This window comes from Sceloporus undulatus, chromosome 4 (assembly GCF_019175285.1).
Source record: "Sceloporus undulatus isolate JIND9_A2432 ecotype Alabama chromosome 4, SceUnd_v1.1, whole genome shotgun sequence".
NCBI classification, from domain to species: domain Eukaryota; kingdom Metazoa; phylum Chordata; class Lepidosauria; order Squamata; family Phrynosomatidae; genus Sceloporus; species Sceloporus undulatus.
In genome coordinates, this window is record NC_056525.1 from 62,690,437 (window position 1) to 62,706,375 (window position 15,939).

The 15,939-nt window shown below is 40.5% G+C and overlaps 1 protein-coding gene across 3 annotated transcripts in view; it reads left to right on the forward strand.

The window, feature by feature from the left end:
* USP49 (ubiquitin specific peptidase 49) overlaps positions 1–15,939 on the forward strand; it is a 63,762-nt gene that overhangs the window by 26,236 nt on the left and 21,587 nt on the right. For all 3 annotated transcript variants that reach the window (XM_042463420.1, XM_042463418.1, XM_042463419.1), the window contains exon 2: positions 15,036–15,175. The gene's annotated coding sequence lies outside the window, so the exon portion shown is untranslated. The remainder of the gene's footprint in view (positions 1–15,035; positions 15,176–15,939) is intronic.

Here is a 15,939-nt window from a genome sequence, read left to right on the forward strand (position 1 = left end):
CCGCGCTCTCCGGTCCTCTGGGAGGAACTTACTGCAGCCTCTAAAATCTAGGCTTGCGGCGACCTCCCAGAGGGCGTTCTCTGCTGTCGCCCCCAAACTCTGGAACGACCTGCTGGATGAGATCCGTCAGATAACATCATTAGACAGCTTTAAAAAAGACGGATCTCTTCCGGCAGGCCTTTCCAGATTAACCATCCCGGCCCAGGTTCCCTGATTCCCTCATTCCTCCCGTGGCCCCATCTTAGTTATGGTTGAGGATCAACAGAGGGACATCAGGGTTTTTAGTTTTTAATTGTTGTTTTTATGCTTTGATATTTTGTTTTAATATGTTACACTGTTTAATATTGTCTTAAGGGGGGAGGGATAAAGTGTTTTTAATTGTTATATTTCATATTTTACTGTTGTCAACTGCCCGGATTATTATTATTATTATTATTATTATTATTATTATTATTATTATTACCCCCTGCTATGCAGGAATACACAGTCAGAGTACCTTCTACAGATGGCCATCTCACCTCTGTTTAAAAACATCCCAAGAGGGAAACTCCACCACATTACAAGCAGTTTGTTCCACTGTTGAACAGCTCTTACTGCCAGAGTCCTCTAATGTTTAGGTGGAATCTTTTTTCCTGTAGTTGGAATCCATTGCTCCGAGTCCTGTGTTCTGGAGCGCAGAAAACAAGCGTTCTCTGAGTCTGAGAGGGTATTATAAGTTGCCTAAGTTCACCCAGCAGGTTTCTATGGCCAAGCAGGGATTCAAATCCTGGTCATAATCCAACACTCAAACCACTACATAATGCTGGCTGACAAATGCAAAACAATGGATTCTTCAATAAAATCTGCTTTTCTGGGGATAGTACTAAGGCCTATGCAGAGAATATTAGGATTGTTGTTCATGGTGAATAAGAATAGCATTTCAGAAATCTGCTTTAAAAGATGGTGGGTGATTGCCCCCCCCCCCCCCCCCAGCTTTCTGCTGAGTGTGACTTCTAGGTTGCTGGCATGAAGATAACTGATCATTATAGTAACCTCCTAGTGCAATTTCTAGCAGTTGACAAATGCTGATCTCTGAATAATGTAGTCATGCTGGGATAGGCATATGACTTTTAAGAAGCCTCACTGGAGATAATTCTATATCTTGTTCTCTTCAGTTGGGTTTACAAAAATGTTTTAAGCTTTTGTTTTAGGTTTGTACGTGAATAATAAAAATACTGTAAATAAGATATATTAATATACAAACAATGTGCTTAAAACAATTTAAGCATATAATTAAGGGATAAAACTGATGAAGTTATTCAGCATTCTCAGCTAAATTCCATCAGGTGGCCTCCTTGAGAAATGACTGTGATATCTGAAAATAGATTTGATTAATATATTTCACAGACTTTCGGTTTATCTTTGAGAGAGAGAAGTATCATGAAAAGAGAGAGAAAAATCCAAAAGGGAAGCCATGTCAGTTTGTTAAAGGATACATAGGCAGGACCTTTGGTGCAACAGGTCATGGCCATAACTACAGTATATAAAAGACAAAAAAATATAGCCTTCTGAGAATCTGAAAAGAGGCTATGTTTTTGCAAAAGTGTACATAACAGATGTTTCATTACTGTGTGGCAACATCAGCTCTCCTCTCTCATGGTCCTCACAATATAAATGACAGAAATAGATATACTTACCAGCAATTCTAGTCATCGCTACTGTCCATCCTTGCCCAAACCCCCAAGCATACCTATACTTCAGAAGGGCTGTCTTTAAAAGAAATTATGTTGTGCATACTCTTCTGATGGATTAATCTTGTATTGTCTTCAATACTTTGAAAAAATGTTCTGGGTAGTAGATAAAGGATTGTGATGTCACCACTGGCGTCAACCAGTGAGTGCTATGCACAGCTGGCTTCTACTGCAAACTGGCAGAACTAGTTTTCTCTGAATCTCAGCTCTAGAGAATAATAGGTATGTTCTACAGAATGTGCTGAGTGGCTTCCAGAATAGCCCCAGTAGTCCTGTAATGTGTACTTGTAGGCAGCCTTAGTAATTACTAAGTGATGTACAGTGGGGGAGAAATCAGAATATATTCAGAATAATATAGGGAAACAATAAGAGCCTTTACTAGTAGTGACGTGTTCATTGCTGTCCAGAATATCTGAAGTTTAATTTGTTAAAAATTGCAAGGAATTTTTCCCTTTGTTTACACCCTCTTCTAATCCTTATGGTTATCATTTCAGAAATCAGATAAAAACATTTACAAGCTTATTTCATTTCAGCGTACATAAATATTGGAAATGGCATTGCTAAGATTCTCTGAATTGTATAGCCTGACACCTAGTAAAGGGGCTGTTAGATATTAAAACAGCAGCTGTCACCCTCTCTTTCTGTCTTCCAGTCAGTTCCACCAGCTTACCTACTGTTCATTGTCAAAAGAAATGTCAGTGACCGTTAATGTCCTCCATCTGTTATGCTATATTAAAATAGCATCAAGGGCACCGCCTCTGAATCACACCTTAAAGTAGACCTGTGGTACCAACATTTGAAAAAAAAAATTCCCCTTCTGATACAACATCCAGAAATGTATGCTGCTTCTGATTATAGATGCTGCTGCTTCTATTGATCTCTCAAAACAGCTAATAATTTATTAGCAAAGAATTATTCTGTAGTAGATAAGCAGATGTTTAACAGGCTAGAGAAAGTGTTAATCATATTGTAATGGCATTGATATACCCCAAGTGATGAAATTAGAACAGGCTATTATATTTACCTTGTCCTTACTTTTATTGTCACCTGTTCCTTGCAGGTTTTAACTTGGATAGGGATGTGCTGACTGTGCAGAGCAGAACCCAAATGAATAAGTGCAATTGACATCCAGTAATGATTCCCTTTTGTGACTAATGGGAGCTCTGGAATTGAAGTCAAGTTTTCACATGACTTTAAGATTAGCATTTCATTGTAGAGATAAGTATAGAAAAGACTGGTGTAATTCTGTATGCATACAGTATTTTTACTTTTAGAAAGAATGTACTGTACTCCCTAAAAAAAGATACAGAATTATTTTAAAAGATTTTCACAGAAAGAAGTAGTGAGTATGCATATCTTTGCCTACTTAATACTCGTGTTTATGATATTATGCTTGCTCCTTTGGGTAATAGAGCTAAAATGCAGAGTTTATATGCATGTATGCTACTAGGCTTTTCTAAGCTTCAGGCTAGAACAATCTTATTTAAACATTCCTTTTAAAGTAGTGGCAATGACTTTGAAATAAACATTTTAGGACTGAATAGGAGGGGGAAGAAAATGTTTGGGAAATTTGGTTGCAACAATTTTGAAAGTTTAGGTTATTTTACTTTGTAGTTTTATACAAAGATGATGTTGAGTGCTCTGGGGATACTTTGCCTGTCAGATATTAGGGATCTTCAAGCTCAAAACCTCTGATGCTAAGTATTAGCTTGTATCTTTAAGGCTCTTAGTGTCTCTTAAAACCATTAATAGGTGAAAAAATCTATAGGTTTAAACCTGTATCCAAACAAAATACCTTGCAGAAAAAAATCAGCACATGAAAATAAAGATGTGGCAATTCTTTCCCCATATCTGATAAGGGGACATATATGGATACTTACCATGGTGAGATGGTTTCATTGATTCTGCCACCTTGGCAGAGACAACCTATTGTGACAATGCACCAAGAGGGATATCAGAATATAATACTATGGTGAGATGTGGCAGGCAGGGGGCAACAATGAAGCTTGAGCTATGATAAAACAAGGTCTCATATTGTGGCTTTTGGTAAACTTGGGGTGGGAGATGGAGTCTCGGGATCTGCAGAACCAGGTTTTTAAAAGGAATCTACAGTCCAAGGTGAGATCCTAAAATAGACTAAGAATGACTGAACATCCTCAGTAGCCATAAAACACTAACTGGTTGTTAGTGTTGGGTGGGTGGAATGCCATTTGAGGTGGCTGGAAATCTGAAGAACTTTCACATATTAACATTTTGTTGCATGCAGGGACGTAGCCAAGGGGGGGGGTTCTTGGGGTCCGGACCCCCCCCTTCCATTAGAAAAATGAATGGTGTGTGCTGCTGCACCGCTGCATCCAAGCCCCATTATAATGGTGGCACTTAGTCTGGACCCCCCCCCCTTCCTAAAATCCCAGCTACCTCCCCCCTCCAGGTCCAATCCTTTTTACCCTGATCTAGAAATGGGTAATAAGGATTTTTTTAAAGAAATAAATTGCTTGGGTAAACGCATTCACACAGTTCAATTCAGTTTGAACCACAGGCAGGCATGCAGCAAAGCCCAGAGGACCAGTTTAGTCACTCTGGAACTCCAAAGTGTGCTGTCACAGCCACAGTTTTGGGTGATCTGAAGTGACATTGCATTACTTCCAGTTGTCTTTTGACTGCTTGTGGCAGGATGTGTGAATTGATAACCAGCTGAGACCCCAAGTTTTATTCAGCTAAAAAAAGCATAAGGAGCAGTGGTTGTGGAGGGCAGAGGGATTGGGGATGTAGATAGGTGGATCTATATTGTAGATATAGATGGCATACAGTATATTGTAGCAGGCATCTAGTTTGCATGTTCACTACCCCTCCTCCTTTGCAGCTGTGAGAAGCACTTTGGTTGCTTTTACCTTCAGTTTTAGTTACTACTGTTTGTCATGATGTTCAGAACAAGTTGGACCAACTATTATATTTGGTTTCTACAAAACAGCTTAAATACCCAAAGCTGAAGTGGGCTTGTTTGAAAATATTGTTATTGTTATTGTTATTATTATTATTAAACTTTATTTATAAAGCACTGTAAATTTGCACAGCACTGTACATGAACCTAGTCTGTGACAGTGGCAATTTATTGCATAAAGTTAACATAAACAAAATTTAGTTAAATAAAAAAAACAGTCATTGGAATTAACTAAAATAAAGCTTCCAAAGTCCTTCTCATGCTTGTAAGGCAGGAGAGATAGGAATGTAGAAGCATTATGGCAGGGGTAGGCAACCTTTTTGAGCTGGGGGGCCGGGTTGCTGTTCCTCAGACAACTGGGGGGCCGAAGCCAAAAAATAAATAATTAAATAATTTCTTTAAAATTTAAATAAATAAATAAACCGGGGCAAATGTAGGACAACATTTTCAAATGGTGGACACTTTTTTTAAAAAAGTGGAGGACACGCAAAAAAATTTGCTGATTTTTTAAAAAATGTTAATATAAATGCATGTTTCTGAGGCGTCTATAGACAATTGCCCCCCTTGCCCCTGCACACGAGAGGCCAAAGGCCCTGGCGGTAATCAGCGGCAGGACCAGGCTGGGGCCAGTCCCAAGGCCTCGAAGGGCCGCATCCGGCCCGCGGGCCGCAGGTTGCCTACCCCTGCATTATGGTCATGGGGTCATTCATCGTCCTGCAGCTGTACTAAATTATGATTTAATTGAGATAAAAAAACATGTCTTATAGCTTCTACTTCTGCTTTACTAGCACTACAGTTGCTGCTAGGGTGTATAGTTAAAGAGTGAGTAATGGAAGTTAATTACTACAGACTGTCCTCCGTATACGCAGACTTGCCATCCGCGGATTTAAGCATATGCGGGATGGCAGGCCCACATGGGGGTGGCATTGGCAGAGAAGGAGGGAGAAGGAGAACGAGGGAGAAAGAGAACGAGGAAGAGGAGGAGGAAGGGAAAGGAAGACAAACAGCGGCAATGCAACGAGGGGGGGAAGAGGGGCAGGAGGAAGGCAGAAGAGGCGGGGTGGGCTGGGAGTGACCCCCAGGAGTCAAGTGCTAGCAGGCGTGGGGGGCTTCGTGAGGCCAGCAGAAGCACAGGGACCAGGAAGGTAGGCAGCTCTTGCACGATCCAGGCACCTCTCCCCACCATGTCTGTTCTTGTCCTCCTTTTCCCTCCTCCTCCTCCTCTCTGCTCTTCTTCCTCATTTTTATTGTTGTAATCTGCTTGGATTCCAAGTGATTAAGCGGAATATTTATTATTATTATTATTATTATTATTATTATTATTATTATTATTAATTTTCCTTTCTCCTCCTCCTCTTTCCCACTCTTCCTCCTCCTTTTTCTTCCTCCTCTCCCCGCTTCCTCTGCACCTGCAGCTGAAGAGGAGGAAGAGCAGATAAGAGGAGGAGGAGGAAGGAGGAGGAGGATGCATGGAGCCCCAACCAACCCAAACCAGCCCTGCACTTGGTGCTTCTCTGGGGAACGAGGGCGGTGGCTGTTGTCTGCCTTCAAGTCAGTTCCGACTTATGATGATCCTAAGGTGAATTTATCCTGGGGTTTTCTTGGCAAAAATTGTTCAAGGTTTACCCTTGCCTTCCCTGAGGCTGCTAAGAAGTTGGCTTGCCCAAGGTACCAGTGGGGTTTCATGGCCGGGTTGGGACTCGAACCTCGAAACCTGCGACAACAGGGAAGACATGAAGGAGGAGAAGAGTAGAGGAAGAGCGAAGAAGAGGAGGAGGCAGGAAGAGAAGGAGCAGAAGGAGAAAAGAAGAGCCTGCGGGGGGGTGTGGGTGGCATTGGCAGGTGGAGGAGGAGGAGGGAGATGAATGAGGAGGAGCTAGAAAAAAGAAGGAGGGGAAGAATGGAAGGTGAGAGCAGCAGATGATGAGAGGGGTAAGAGAAGGAGGAGAAGTGGAGGATGTGGGGAAGAGAGGAGGAGGAGCAAGAGAAGATGGGAGGGGGGAGGAGCGGCGGCAGGGCATGGGCGGGGAAGAGAAGAGCGAGAGGAGGAAGGCGTCGACGTCATTGTTAGTGGGAAGGAGGAAAAGACCCACGGCAGCAATGACAGGAAAAAAGAAGAGGTACCCCTTGCTGCCTGCTGCAGTGAGAACGGCGAGGGTGGCATCGGGGAGGGCAGGGGGAAAGTGCCATTGTCCTCAATGATGGCTCGACCACATGGCCAGGCACCATTGAATTCTATAGGACCAGTGGATTTTGGTATCCACGAGGGGGGATGTCTGGAATGGATCCCCGCGGCTACCAAGGGCCCACTGTAAACGTGAAGTCAAAGGCTTTCATGGCCGGCAGCCATAGTTTTTGGTGAGTCTGTCGGACTATGTGGCTGTGTTCTGGAAGAGTTTGTTCCTGACGTTGAAGGTCCTTGTCATCTGCAAACTGAACCAACATTTGGGCCACACAGTACAGTATATAGAAATCCTACACACACGGACAGATACCAACACAAGAACTCCAACCATCACCCAGAGCAAAAAAGAAGCACAATAAAAAACACTGGTAGACTTTAAAATGCTTTAATAAGCAGCAAACAATCTAAATCATAAAATATAAAAATATACTCTTCCAGAACATGGCCACATAGCTCAAAAAACCCACAAAAAACTATTAACTAGTCAACTTACTTCTATCAATGAGAGAGATTGCATGTCTTCACATTCTTTTCATTCACTTTGGAGAACTTTGGGGTTTACACAGTCACTCCTGTATGTCTCTGCATAAGCTAAATCTCAGGTACTAAAAGGACAGATGACAATCTCCTGAAACCATTCTAGCATATGGTGAATGCAATTGTGGAGACAACAGGCAGATTGGAACCTTGGCACTAGCCAATGGGAGCAAAGCCAGGAGAAGGTGAGGGCTGCTCCCATTAGTGAGTACAGTGGACCCTTGTTATACGCTGGCATTTGGTTCTAGGATCCCCCGTGGATAATAAAATCTGTGGATGCTCAAGTCCCATTAAATATAATGACATAGCAAAATACTGTCCCTTATTAAAAAATGGAAAATCAAGGTTTGATATTTGAAATTTATACTTTTTTTGAACATTTTCAAACCGTTGATACTTGAATCCGTGTATAAAAAATCTGTGTATAAGAAGGGTCAACTGTATATAAAAGGGAGGAGCAGGTTTGAAAGTTGTGTGCCCTGAGGGGTGAAGACCTATTGAGATTATGTTAGGCTGCTGTGAGGGCAGTTAGAAAGGGTTTTAGGTACCCAAGAATGGGATGAAGAGTGTCCTTAATTAAATTGTTGTAGTGTCCTGGAGGAGACATAGTGTTCAGTGACTAGTGGAGTCACAGGTAACCAAAAGAGTTATATGATACAAAAGTTTAATAAAGGTTCTGTGAGAATTTAGGGGCTGTGCAGACAGCCTCGAACCGCCCCTTTCCTCGCTGGATCAGGGCCACGGCAACCTCACGCCGCGGCCCCAACCCAGCCTTTTGAGGGCACAAAAAGGAGCCACAAAAAGCATCTCCTTTTTGCGTCCTCGAAAGGGCGCCATAGCCGTGTTGCCACAGCTATATAATGCTCCTTTGGCGCTGTGTCATATGGATGCAGCGCTGGAGGTGCACCATGATGGTGTGTGCCATGTGAAGCAGCGTGCAGCATCAGAGCGCCCTGGGGGCGGAATCGGGTAGGTGAGTCTCATCATGACAGCAATTGAAATTGTCATAAGGCCTAGGAGTCAGGATTTTGAAAAAGCTACTGAAATAATTTTAGAAAGCATGTATTCTCTTTATAAATGAATTGATAAAGATGTCAGTGTTTCAGTTTGTAGACAGGGAAGGGAGAGCATCTTAGTGGTTTGGCCTCATGAGTTTTAAGTGCCTCAAAAATGCTGTGCAGATGGAATATGACATAATCCTTCCTTTGCAGTTTACAGATTATATCTGTAGAAAATACACACAAGGAATATGTACACATAGCCCTCTACAGTGTTCAATCTCAGATGTCTGCATACACAAAAGCAAAGTGATGTGTTAGCTACCTAAAAGAGACTAGTACCCAGTATTCTAGGCGCCCTGGTAGTGCAATGGTTAAACGACTGTACTGCAGCCACTTACTCACAAACCACAAGGTTGTGAGTTCTCAGGGTCAACTCAGCCTGGCATCCTTCTAAGGTTGCTAAAATGAGTACTCAGCTTGTTGGGGGCAATTAGCTTACACATTGTAAACTTCTTAGGGAGTGCTTAAGTGAACTGGTAATCAGTATAGAAATGTACTCGCTATTGTTATTGCTATTCTACTGACATTAGCCAGTTTGGTCATTCATCTTGACCTTATATAATCATATCTTGTCTTTTATAATAGTGACTGAAGCAACAACAGCCTAAAATAGGTAGTCCATAAAATCCTCTTATCTTTCAAGTCTAATTTATTGCATAATGACTGGAACAGTATTACTATTATAATGTGCCAGAAAACCTGTAAACATTATGCACAAAACCATGCAATTTTACAAAATTTGTCTGTTTTTCTCTTGATTTACTTCTTGCTCTGGAAGTGGATTAATTGCATAATGTAGCAATTGTAGTGTTACGTGAGTGGTAAAGTATGGTTTAGAGCATATATTTGTATTTTAAAAAGATTTAAGATTTGTTTGGTCCTGTTCCTAAAAAAATCATTGTAGCAATCTTACATAGATATGCATCTTTTCCCCTTTCTCTTTTTCCTTTTTCTCTAAACAGCACATGGACTTAAGTTCTGTCTTTGTATAGCTGGTCTTCAACTAGTTGGTCTTGCTATTAAGAAAAGCTAGCCTTTGCTGAAAATGCTTTATAGATCATTACTGTAAGTCTGGCAGTCCCTATCTTCATCTAGGTCTTAAAATGTCATTGAGTCCTTAAAATGGAATGTGGCAAAAGGCACATCTACTTATAGTTGTGGGTGTAGTAAAGCAGTGAATATATCTTCCCTTTCCTTGAAGTCACTTGATTTGTATGGCTAATTTAGATGACGTCTAGGCTGCTGTGTTACTTTGATGTAATCTGGCAACATCTGGAGGGCCATAGCTGTGCCTCCACATGGCTTACAATAAAAAGGGGGATAACAGTACTTCCAAAAGTACTATTGAGGTATTAAAATCAGATAAATAATTCTTGCTTTTTAGTTGTTAAGGGCTTTAAAATATTGCTAAACTTTTGGCTTGTTACAATTGTAATATTGATATTTTAGTTTTCTATGAGAGCATTGCTTCATGTTCTCCAACCAAGCTCTTCCATTTCCTTGGCATGGTTTATATATGCTTTTGCCTTTTTGAAACAGTTGGCACTAGTTTTAACTTTTTCAGTTTTCCATATCTGAATGAAATGCCTTGGCTTCATTCATAGTTGACACAACAATTATGTTTATACTGACGATTGACTACTTTTCATAGCTCTCGACATTCTTTTGAGGAAAAATTCAAAGAAACTGGCAGCATTGTTTGTTTTTAAAAGTCTCAGCAAGCATGCTGATGTGAAAATAAGTTTAAACCCATCATATGGAATTCCTTACATGTGAGTAGGCTTTCTGGGGTGATCCAGAGAGCATGGATACTAACAATAAGCATTGCCTTAATTCGTATTTTGTTGGTCCCTGGTGGAGTATTTGATGCAGTAGGGAAACTGACTTATGATACTCAGTATTTGAATTATGGTGAAAAGGATAGGAGAGCGCAGTGAAAGTGACCACCAGCCCATCAGTTTTGATCAGTTGTGCTTTCCCTTGTTGTTGTGTGCCTTCAAGTTATTTTTGACTTATGGTGGCCTTAAGGAGACCCTATTGTGGGGTTTTCTTGTCACGTTTCTTCAGAGGGGGTTTGCCATTTCCATCCTCTGAAGCTGAGACCATATGACACCAAGGTCACTCAGTGGGCTTCCATAGCCAAGCGAGGAATTGAACTCTGGTCTCTAGAGTCGTTATCCAGTGCACAAACCACTGCACCACACCGGCTCACATGGGGGGCTGTCACAGAAGCTACGGATCAGACTTTCTCTGGCTCACATGTACCTCGAGCATTACAGCATAACTTCCAGCCATAAAAGACCTCACTTGTGTAATAGTTATTTGTGCTGTCTTCATGCATGCACACATACATACTTTGTTCATTCTCTTATTAGAGTTTAAGATCCAAAAACCACATGGATCCTAAGATTTCCCCATTGGAGAGCAAGTTACATTTTAAAGGAGTTTGTGAAGCTATTTGGTTCAGAAAGTGTACATAGATGTTAAAGCAGCAGGAACCTTTGGAATGATTGACAGAAGATATTATCTGATAAAACTAAATAGATGGTGGAAGAGGGGCAAGCAGTTAGACAGATCCTGCTTGCAGGCATCACATGTGTGGATCTAGTTAGACAGCCCAAGTAAACAAAGCGAGTGTAGTATGGAGTCAGACACCAGACTGCCCTCTTTGATTAGAAGTGTAGCCACATGGTGGAGAGAGCTGGAAAAGGAAACCATGTAGGAATCCTTGAATACAGTTAGGAAAGGAAATTTTATCCTCCCCATGGCAATTATACCCCCTCCCCACCCCCCCAGTAGTTAAAGGGGCATAACAGAGGTACAGATTGGATCTCTTGTGATTTGAAGACAGATTATTTTACAGAACAGACAAGCTTGGATATCCTCTGTGATTTAGCTGTAGCCATTTCATGAAGTATGTACAGTATATTGGGATGTTCATGTGCCTGCAGCTAGGATTGGTGGATGGCAAATAAACATTTGCCCTGCCTAATGTGGGAAATAGTCCTTGAAGTGGTTGTAGAAGGGTGATGCTTATGAGACAACAGGTAAACATAGAAATGATCTGAATATTTATCCTATGTTTTGCTTAAGAACTACAGCAACAGAATAGATAGAGAAATAGAGAGGTAATCAGTATATTGGTATGTAGATAAGTGGACAGTTAAATTTGGTCTACACATTATTACAGGTTGTCTCCCATATCCAAAATGCTTGAGACCTAAAGTGTGTTGGATTTTGCATATTTTGGAATTTTGGAATGTTTGTCAGCTGCCTGATTCTGCCTAGCAAACGAATGACCAAGAGTGCTGCTCACAGTGGCTTGAAGGCAGAACCAGGTGGCTTCCCAGAGATTTCCTGTACAGTAATCAGTATTTGTGCAGTATTTGTGGACTGAAGAAGCAAGAGAGAGAGATGAGATTTCAAAAACCTTCAAAAAAGGCATGAAAAATAGAGTGAACTTTCCACTGATTGGGACTGTGATGAGAGGAGGCAAGCAGCTGGCAAAAGAGAGGTCGCAGCAGCCTCTGAACTGATGGGCAGCTCAAAATCCAACTTGCTGTCTCTAACCACCTCTCTCCAACCTGTTCACTATACAGGAGATCTCCAGCCACTCACATCAACCTTTTATGGCAGTGGCAGTTCTCTTGGTCATTTACTCATGTCTGTCTCTAGTCTCGTGTCCCTCCCCAGCCTCACAAATGTCCATATTATAGGACTTGTAGCTCTAGAAGTTCTGGATTTTGTATTTTTATATTTCAGAATTTTGAATAGAAGAGACCCAACCTATAGTATCCTATTATATGGTCATAATTCTTTGAAAGTTCATTAGCCTATATACAACTCAAGCCCTCCGAGCCCAACTGGTATCAACACTCACATTATTTAGGCGCCAAGTTAAAACTTAGCTGTTCATCAAAGCTTTTGGACCTCATTAATTCATTCCAAACATAGTTGTAAATTGTTTTTGAAACAATCTGTTTTTAGCTTATTGTTGGTATTTAATATGGTTTAAGTTATTTAATTATTTTATTGTTTTAAAGTGTTTAAGTTGTTTTAATGCTATTTGTAAGCCACTCTAAGATCTTTGATATAGGGCAAGGTAAAAATATTTTTAACTAACGTGTATGCAAAACTAGTTTGTGACTCTTCTTTTGGCATATTTTATTAAAGGACAGAAAAGATTGATCACTATATTAGAGCAAGCTATATTTTTGTCATTGTGTATTTTATTTGGTTTCAGGCATCAGGACAGATCAAACTGAGTGGTGAGGATTTTGGATAAGAATTATCTCTGGAATTAGCTGTACAGGTTTGAAAAGACAAGATTTCTGTATAAACACACTCCCCACACATTCTCCATCTTACGTTTTGGGATCAGAAAACAAGAATCTTACTGTAGTGGCCAGAATTACCATTACTGTTATATGATCTGATATGAAGTAGTATTCATAATACTAGGTTTGAGTTGTGAAACCCTTGTTCATATCTCTTCTCAGCTATAAAGCACCCAAAATAGCCATAAGCAAACCACACTGTCTCAATGATATCTACTGAACAGAGTGGCTGAGGGGTAAAAAGATCTACTCTGAGCTCTTTGGCGGAAGGTCGGAATATAAATTCAGTCTGGTTATCTAGTGGTGTTAAGTGCCTTAGATAAAGTGGAAGAAAGTGAGGGGGGCAGGGGCAAGAGCTGTTTTCTATTCACTTTCTCTGACTCATGAATGATTTTATATACTTTCACATATGTGAAGACTGAACAATTTTGACTATCTTTACGATTTACAACTTCTGTCACATCACCACAAGCTTTTTGGAATCATAATTATCAAGTTAAATAGCACAGGCAAATGACAACTTATTTTTTTCTCCTTATTTTTTTGCTGGTTTGTGGAGATTTTTTAAAAATCAATCTTTTGGCTTTAAATGCACAGATAGATAACTTGGTGTAGTTGTACACCACTGATGTTGAAACAGGAATACTCAATGATGCACTCTCTTGGTGTTTTACTATTGCTGTGACTGCTGTACATGTCTGAACCTTTTGGAAAGGGTCTGGGGAAAAAGCTCCATGTACATTAAAGTATGTTGTTCATACTCATCTGATTGCTGATGTTTGATGCCTATTTTTTTATCTTAGAAGCAGGCTTTATTTAGTCTACGAACCAAAAAATTCTGCTTCACCTGATTTTCTTAAGAGGCAGTCATTGTTCAACTGTGGTCACTAGGATTTTGTAGCATCCCCAGTGTATATTGTATTTTACACAGCAGCATATGCAAAAAAGAAACCCCTAGTTCTGATTACTTATACTGCTTACTTTTAACAATGGGGGGGGGGAGGACCAGGGGAAGAATGGTGTGAGAGGGAGAATGGCTGAAAGGAGATGTGAGACAGATGCCATTCTGTGTAGTTAGGTTTTATTTCAGTTGGGGGATGATAAGACACAGACTTCAGTGGTTGTATTCCAGTTTCTTGATATATTCGAAGTTCTCAGTCAGTGTTTAGTACATGTATAAGTCATGCCTAATGTGTGGCCCAAATATTTGTTGTAGAAGTGGTCATGAAAGAGCAAAACACTTCTCCCTCCCCCAGATAATCTTTCTGGGGAGTTCCTTATTTGTCTCCCTTTTCCTTCTTCCCCCCTTCACTCCAAGATCCCATGTGACTTCTTTGTTCTTTGCTAAAATTCATGGAAAGTTCTCAAGGCAGGCACCCCTGGCCAACCCCATCTCAGTGATGTCATACCTATTGAAATCTGCTTAGTGGGAGGCCAAAGACATGCAAATAGAAAGATTCCCCATGGGTTTAAATGTCAGAGGATAACTTGGATTGCTTCCAGGACAAAAGGATCCTCCAGGAAAAGAGAGCCTTCCTTAACTGTGAGCAGAGAAGAGTGTGAGGAATGATTTAGTACATACTCACAGATATTATTGGTGTGTGGGAATTCTTTTCATTAGCAATTAGCATCAAGCACATCTGTAACAATGTGTGTTTCACAAGGATTCTGAAACTGTGGCTTGTGCTGGCATTGCTAATACAAATATTTTATTGCCTTCAGACAAATGATTCCTTGTCAATTGACTTTCATAAATATGGTCATTTACACCTTAATATAATTTCATTGATAAGTTATATCATATTGCTTTATATTTGTATGTTAGAAAAGCATGTTCTGAAATCCTATGGGAAGCAAACCTAATGCATTTTCCCATGAAAATCTATTTCCTCATCATCCCAAATCAAAGTAGTTTAACATGTGCATTTTGTGTTGGGGGGGTGTCTTTAGCTTTTGCTTTGCAATATGATAAGTTAAGTAGTTCATTAGAAGTTGTACAATGAATCAACTATATCAGATTAGAGTATTCTATAAAGTTCTAGAACAAAGGAAAATCAAGAGTGCCTTTTTTAATTTAACATTTCTTCATTGGTGGTATGTTTTTTATTATGACATCTAATTAGTTTTCATCCATTCTAATATATTATCTACAGTAGTTCTTTCACTAGATGAATTATTCAGATTCTAAAATTACATAGCCTGGGCTTTGTTTATGTATATTTTACAAGATTATTTTCTTTTCAGGGCTTTTTTGTTGCATTGCCTTTTTCTGATGAAGATATAAATTGAGATTAAATTCCATAACGGTTGGAGCCTCTATTGATTGAAATGGGGATGTTCCAGCCTGTGGTCATTGAGTTGGGAGAGTATTTAAATATGAATCGGTAAGTATTTCCTTCTCTCTCTCTCTCTCTCTCTCTCTCTCTCCAGCATTTCCCCTGAGCAACAGATATCCTGACTGTTTGTGAAGTTAGCATATGTGGGATAGGCAATGTGTCGGTAGATAGTCTGGGGGAGCATCCCAGCAGCAGGCTTAGCCAGTGCCAGTGATATGTAGGGCTGCAGAGGCCCACCTCTTCCACACAGCTTCCCCCTACCCCCAGTGTTTCTTACAATCTCTCATTTCTGCACCATGGGACAGACAGAGATGCATATGCATCTTACGTTTCTTCTCATTGCAAATTTAAACCTCCCTTTTCCAGGCAGTAAAGCTTTTACGGTCCCTTCTAGGAAAGGAGCAGTAACTGCAGTAGTCCAGCTTACTTCATGGTTTCTCTCTAAGTAACATTTTTGAGGGGGGAAATCACAAGGGGTTAGAGGAGAGTTATCAGAGTACAGTCCTGGGCCCATTTTGTGGTCGTAGATTCCTCCACAATATCTGGACTTCCCTTTTTGTAAAGAAGAGTTGAATTGCCTCTTCTATTAGCCTGAAGAAATGGTAATCTTTTGGATAGGTTTCTCAACTTGTCTGCACTGCTTATTATTTAACAAACAAGATTTTTTTTCCAGATCAGAAGTTATATTTGGACTAGTTCTGGTTTAGGGAGGCATTTGTGTGAGTCCATATGGCTCCCCAAACAGTTTTAAGGGGGGGGGGAATCACCCCAGGACCCACTACAATTGCCCACTCCTGGCCTAGAGGGTCTTA